The following is a 7,554-nucleotide window of genomic DNA, read 5'->3' as shown; positions in this document are numbered from 1 at the left end:
GTGTGTGTGTGTGTGTGTGTGTGTGTGTGTGTGCGTGTGTGTTGTCTTGGAAAGCTTCTAACAGTTTTAACCAAATGATAGCTTACTAACACTAAAATGATACAAAAGAATATTTTCCCAAAAAATAATCTTAAAAAAATATACAATTAAGTTGAAAATAAGAAGCAGAATAGGAAAGTATTATAAATGCATGCTCTTATAGAGCAGAAGTAAATATCTCTTGAAGAAACTGTTGCAGGTAACCCCCAGCACTGTTTATATTGCTCCCAAGTATAAAACATGCTCAGAGTTCAACCCCGTGGAAAGACTAACATTAGGGAATTACGAAGGGCTCACAAGAATACAGAAAGCATGAAGAGAGAGCAGAACTCATCAGGGGAAAGGGGAGCAAAAGACATGAGCATTTATTTATGAGCCGTCAGGCCTTGAGATGGCCACTCCAGGACAATGAGTTAGTCCATAACAGGATGAAATCCCTGTGCCCAATAAAGTTAGGAAACTGATGACATCATCTTCAGCATCAGACTCCATTTGTTTAACACAAAACCTCTAGTAATAAAGATAATAAAAACCTTAAATGTGATACCAAAAAATTCAACTTGACTATGTTACCTTCTGATGGTGAGTTTCCAACACCGTCTTTCTGTGAGGGAGAGTAGATTCTGTATCAGGGACAATTTTTTTGTTTGTTTGTTTCCAATGAGCAAGCCAACCGGAGGCCATCACATGGTGTTTATGTGTCTATCTGCACAATTTTCAGTTGAGTATGAATGTGACTTGCAGGGCCACAAAGGGACTTAAAGAATCTTTAATTTCATATTCTAACCAGTTGGTCCTATTTGTTTGCTTTGAATCACTTGTTTCAATAAGACGAAAACGTGTGCTAATCCCCCATTCATCAGGGGCCTGGGTGCGTGTGAAATGGATCATGTGGACAAAATAAACCCCAGCCAGACGCAACCTGCCTTTGTTCCCTAAGCTGCTTCGAGGGGACCCTTCACAGGTACCAAGGAGCTATTCCGGCCACTTCACGTGCTTTTGAAGACCCTTTCCTTTTTCTCATCTCGCACATTACTCAGGCCCAGAAGAAAAGCTAAAAGCAGGGAATCCGATGAAGGGAGAGCTAAAGGAGCTGAACTCATTTTCCACACACAGAGATAATTGGCATGGCAGTAATTTTGGAGAGCTGAATTAAATGAATAAGTTGTGACATGGGAAAAACTGAAAAGGACAGCAGTGTCCTGGCTCACACAGAACGGCTACCTTGGTAAGCTTTTTTTTTTTTTTTTTTTCTTGAAGACCAATTGATAACAGGACAAAAATGTTTTCCCCGTTAATTGCTTTCAAACACTGTCCTGTTAAACACCCAATTAAAAGGCAGAAGTGTGGTCTTCTGTTTGCCTCTAATGACTGTTTTAAGAGGCTAGGGTGGGTAGAGAGGAGTGAGGGGAGAGGAGGAAGAGAAATAATGGAAGAGTCTAGCATAGCATTCTCTTTCTCGGGATGTAAAATAAAAAGATCAATGGAGAAGGTTTATCACGGCTCCAGCCCACAAGAGCCTCAAACACCACAAAGCTGTGGACCTCTTCTGAAAGAGGCTTCTTTAGAGCTGACATCTCTAAACACATTTGCACAAATAGCCAAATGGCCAGGTTAATGGAGATGCAAAGAAGTATTTGGTCAACTCAAAATGTCTGACATTTGACATTTATCAAGTAATTCCAAATTGCAATCACCTAAACATTGTTTAAATTGGAGGTAAAAGAGACAAAAATTAAAAAGAAAGCAGAATTGGTTGTGCTGGGACCACAGCAGGAATTTGAAACACACACACACACACACACACACACACACACACACACACACACACACACACACACACAGGAGGGCTTTAAGGTGGGTCTGTGTTTGGACAAGGGGTAGGAGAGCTGGTTAAAGGGGAAAGGAGAGGCCAGGGTTCACCCACCACAGCTCCCATCCCTTCTCTCTCAGTACTCGCTGCCTCCTAGTCTCTTCCTGGGTTTTCTCTCTCTGTCTCCCTACTACAGACTAAGACAAACGAAGGAGTAAATCACGCCCTTTACTTTGTAGAGCATCAAATGATTTGGGAGTGAGAGGGACCTGGACAGCCTTAGTCTGCCTCTAGATTCGACTCAGAAAAGTGACCAGTTCCTTAGAGCAGCTGTCCATGGAAGTTGTTAACTTGAAGGCAGCACATAGTAGCTTAGTTCAGGAGCACGGAAAGAACATTCTTAAACCAAGAGAGCCTGGCCAGCGAGTCTGTAGCATTGGTGGCTCAGTGTTATGCAATATCCTCTACAGATCTGAACTTTTCTTTAGCCAGCAAGCATCAATGTTAGTGAAAATGACTAGTATCTCTCGGATCCTGACTGCCTGCAGGATTGTTCTAAAGTACATTTCTTCTGTAAGATCATTGGTTCACATAAAAATCCATGGAGGTGGGGTAGGGGTGAGTCTTAATGTTATTATCTCATAGCCAAAGAATCTGGACACTCAAATATGAAATAGAATGCTCATGTACATAGCCAAAAAGTCCTAGAGTCCTATGGACTTTATGACTATTGAAAGATGCTGTGCAAGATGATTGCCTCTTCATTAATATTTTTAAGATGATGGATACAAAGATGTTGGCTCAGGTACATTTAGAAATTTATAGCGTGCAGTAGATGAAAACAAGGATGGTGGAGCCCATCCTGCTTCACATATGGGACACTTGGTCCTAGCTGCCCTCTGTTGCCTGGTCAAAGCCAGCATGGTGGCTTGGGGTGCTGTTCTCTGCAGGCATTCAACTTAAGATGTCATAGATGGGATGAGAGAATTGGAGGTAGCAGTGCCAGTACACAGGACAAGCTGCCACACTTCTCTTTAGCTCTACCCACACAAGTTCTAAGAACAAGATGAGCATGCCACCATGAGCAGACAGTATGGTCAGCTTTCAGCAGAACCGATTGGAGAGGTGTGGCTTCACTGGCCACCAAGGTCATTCAGAGAAAATCAGATGCCACACACATGCAAGAGGTGTCCTGGTGATATGACCTTGGAAACAGGACAGAGTCTGGGGGCCCTTAAGGATGTCGTCTTCTGATACTGTCCACCTTCTCTTGTGGTTTTCCATTTCCTTTCCAGAACTGGTGCTGAGGCTCAGTCTTTATGATAGGGAGTAGTAACCCCCCCCACACACACACACAGACAGACAGATCTCTGCGGACTCTGGGCCTCCTCAACTGAAATGCAACCCACAATTGGACAGAAAAAAAAAAATGGCCAGTCTCCAGATTCTGGGAGTAGATAAGCGAGGGATGCCAGAATCAGGAATTTTGGAATTTGAGCTGGTCTCCTCTCAGATTCAATCTTCAGTGCCTGTCATTCCCAAGATTGAGGGTACAAGACACAGGAGATGGAGCAAATGGCTCTGTTTCTGGGATCTTTTACAGGCCTCTGGCAAGATGGGAGTAAATATTCTTCATGACCCAGCAAGTGTTGGAGTGCTGCTCTGGGCGGGCTGGCTCAGGCTCTGGATGCCTGGAATGGAGACCTCAATGCATAGGTGATCACAGTAGCAGAGACACCTGTGGCTGGTGACAGCACTGAGCATCAACCATCCTGGGGCACTGCACCACTAACAGATCCAAGAATAATACAGTCTATTCATCTGTGACCCCGTGGTTTCTGTGCAGGGACAAGAAGAAGGGGGCTCTGGGAACTGTAGGGTAGCTAGGTGTTTTCTGGATCAGAACTATTTTATATGTTAAACTCATTGAGCTGCACACTTTGGATTTGTGCAAACATTTGGCCTTAAGCTAAACCAGTACTAAGAAGACAGACAGCTGGTAGGCTTATGCAGGCTGGACTACTACTCCTAGGCCCAGGGGCAGTGATCTCTAGCTACATGATCTGCTATTTGTGTCACACTGGAAGCATTTGTGCCTGATATCCCAGAACATAGCCACAGTTCACATGAGTGTTTTTCAGATTCCAAATCCTACCTATGAAGAACAAGAAGCTCGAGGGCAGGAAAGTCACACGCAAAAATGTCTCCAGAAGCTGGAGGCCACAGTCAGAAGCCCTAGGACCAATGTTGGGAGTGAATGCAGCCCAGCAGCATATTTGAACAAAAACCCAAGAGGGTTGGCATTCAGAGCACTGAGCGCTAAGGCAATGGGGTAGCCATAGGCGCCATCACAGCGACTTGGAGGATAACAGGGACTCGACCTGTGGACACTGGTCCTTTAGTGGCTTATTGTTGAGTTATATTTGAAATCATAAAATGGAGATAGGATTTCTTATTTTTCCCGATGTGTAAATTCCTCATTCAAAAATAATTCCTCTGCTTCTTTCTGAATTGAAATATCTTTTGTTTGTTGATAGCGAGCCAGGCCTGGAAAAGGGGTAGAGACAGGAAGGTCAGAGGTTCAAGTTTATCATCAGTTACGTCATGAGGATGAGGCCAGCCTGGGCTACCTGAGACCCTGCCTCAATCAAGCCAAACCAATCGAGCAAATCAAACCCTGGAGACACAGCAAGGCTGGGAGCTTGTCCTCCCTCAGACGTGTTGTAGACTCAGAGAAGACGGTCAGTGGAGTTGCTGGCTTTGTGGAAGGCATCTGAGGTAGGATGCAGAGACAAGGAATTGTCCTTGAGAACCTCATAAAGAGATCCATGTCCTCAACTGTCCTGGGGTCATGCCCATGGAACTTCTTCCAGTCCTGGTTTATACAGGTTTACAACTGTTCAGTCAGACCAAAGGCAAGGATTCTAAAGGAACCAGGTTTGATGGACAGATAGAAACTAATACCGAAGGGATAAATATCCCTAATGCTCAGATCTGAAGTAGACAGTCTCGTGGGTAGCCTTCTTTTCCCCAAGAAATCCTAGGCTTTTCATCAAATCACCTGGAATTCCTGTCACACTCAAAACAAATCTTAAGACCGAGCTTATCAACAACACCTGCATTTTAAAAGACCTCATTAAAACAACTATTCATTAAAGTCCATAGTTCAGAAATAAATTTAGGAACTAAATTAAATGAGGGGAAGGGATAATTACCACAACACGTCTCAGAGAGTGTTATTTATTTATTTATTTATTTATTTTTTTTATTTTTTTTTTAAAGATTTATTTATTTATTATATGTAAGTACACTGTAGCTGTCGTCAGACACTCCAGAAGAGGGAGTCAGATCTTGTTATGGATGGTTATGAGCCACCATGTGGTTGCTGGGATTTGAACTCTGGACCTTCGGAAGAGCAGTCGGGTGCTCTTACCCACTGAGCCATCTCACCAGCCCGAGAGTGTTATTTAATTTACCATAATAATAAGAATTATGAGCTCTGCACATTTGCAATTTCTTAGCTATTTAGTTTGCCATGAAACAGTAAGAGGAAGTAAAAGAGGAACAGAACATTATAATGAACTGTTGATGCCCCACTCCATTACCAAATTGATCAATATTGGAATTAATTGTTCCATTGCTTAGTTACACATCCTTAAAGGGGCCAAGCCTCTTGCATCATTAAAAGTGATAGAGATGTATGAGGTGCAGGAATGCTAGGGGAGGTGCTGAGGTGTGCAGACAGGGTGAGTGTGGTGGGTGGGGTGATCCACTGAGGGGCAGAAGAGCCCAGCCAACACAGCGTGGTAGCCATAACATTTGTCATGGGGCATTTCCTGTAAACACAATCTCAGTTGTGCCCCTGCCTCTTTGGCTTGCTTGGGATGGACCTTTTGGAACCCTGGTATCTGATGGGTCTCATTTCATCTCTTCCTCAGCCTCACTGTTTGGGAATAATCTGAGCCCTAATTTGGAAGATTCCTAATAATGGAAGATTTATGTGCAACTATCACTTTTAAACCATTGGTTCGAGAGTGTATGGCTGGATTTTATTGTATTAAAATATGCTTATAGAAATATGAATCCCTTATTACAAATGATCTTCATCTTAACACTTTATTTGTAATTCAATCACTTTAATTTAAATACATTTCCCCTATAAATAGAGAGGAGGCTGTTCAACTAGCCTCAAAGCATATCTCAACCAAGATAGAACTACCATCTCAGGACTGCTGGGACAAGGGGTAGAGATGGTGCTAAATATTAAAAACAAAACAAAGCAACCTCTGACCTTCAGAATTAATAGCACCATTTAGCTGGAGGAAGCCTAGAAATAGATCCCCTGCTGTTGTGGAGGGAAGGAAGTGGGTATATGAGCTAGGAGGGGAGTTTCTAACCATAATCAAATCTTTGGGGATCTCAAAGGCATTGTGATTTATTTATTTATTTTTTATTTGTGTGTGAAATACTCACATTGTGTGTGCAGTTCTCTACCATGTGTCACGTAATGCTAAAAGCCAAACTCTCTCCTTCCTCTGTCTGTTGTCTCATTTTCACTGGGTGTAATGTGTCAGGAATTCCTAGTTCTCCACTCTTCAAACAGAATCCTCCCAGGGGCTGGAGCTTTGCTTTAAGCCCACGAGCACCATGCTTATGCCTGGGTTCAGTTCAGTCACTCTCAGAAGGGACCTTGATGGCTATTCATTCTACCACCCGCTGCTGCCATCAACCCCAACTTGAGCTCCCCTAGAGTGATAGCCACCTACCTGCAAACATCCCTCCACAGTCACCTGCCTGCTGAGCCTTGCTTTCCTTCCTCTTGCAACACTTGGAAGGTTTGCAACCAGCCAGCTCAGCTGTCCCCGAGAGTATGTCCCAGGGTGTGTGTCCTTTACTTCTGTGCAGATCTCATCCTCTCTTCACTCCCTACTACCCTCTCCACTCAGTAGCAGCCATCTGGAATTTTAGTTACAAATTGTGTTGTTTGCTTTTCCATTGGCTGTTTCCTCCTTCTTCTTTGAAATGGCCAAGCTGCCTCTAATTTGAACAGGCTGTGTCATTTAGGATGACCTTGTACTTTCAACCCCCTCACCTTTACTTCCATTTGCTGAGATACCAGGGGAGCTCTGCCACATTGGTCTGATATGGTGCTGGGAATCAAAGCCATATTTGATTGCAAAGGGAATGCAAAGGGCCCTGTGCATTGGGTAAGCACTCTGTCCACAGAACAACACCCCACCCTCTTCTTCCCTGTCTTAATGTGACTTCACAGTAGTGGACTTCCCAGTTCTGCCCTCATTGATCCAGTGTGCACCTGAGATTTCTGGGCTGTTTTGTTGTCTTACACACACACACACACACACACACACACACACACACACGCACACACACACACAAACTCACACTGAGTAAGGATTTTCTCTTCATTTCTGTTTTCATGTTTGCTGGGATATATTCATCCTGATTTTCTTCAGAAAGCTTTAATCATTGTTTGAAATCAGCTTTCAAAAACACTTTTATCATGCCATTGTGCTTGGATAAAAATTGCACATGTGTCAGATTACAGCCTTCTCTTTGTGCCTTTGAGCATATCTCCATGTTAGCTCTATAGTGTGTCTCAGCTGTTCTTCTCTTTGATTCCATTTACACTGTCTTCTGAGAAAGGAACTGCTATGGTTTAGATTTCTTTTTTTTTTCTTTTT

Source organism: Mus pahari, chromosome 2 (genome assembly GCF_900095145.1).
Source record: "Mus pahari chromosome 2, PAHARI_EIJ_v1.1, whole genome shotgun sequence".
NCBI classification, from domain to species: domain Eukaryota; kingdom Metazoa; phylum Chordata; class Mammalia; order Rodentia; family Muridae; genus Mus; species Mus pahari.
The sequence above is the reverse complement of the archived record's forward strand: the minus strand, read 5'-3'. Positions refer to the sequence as shown.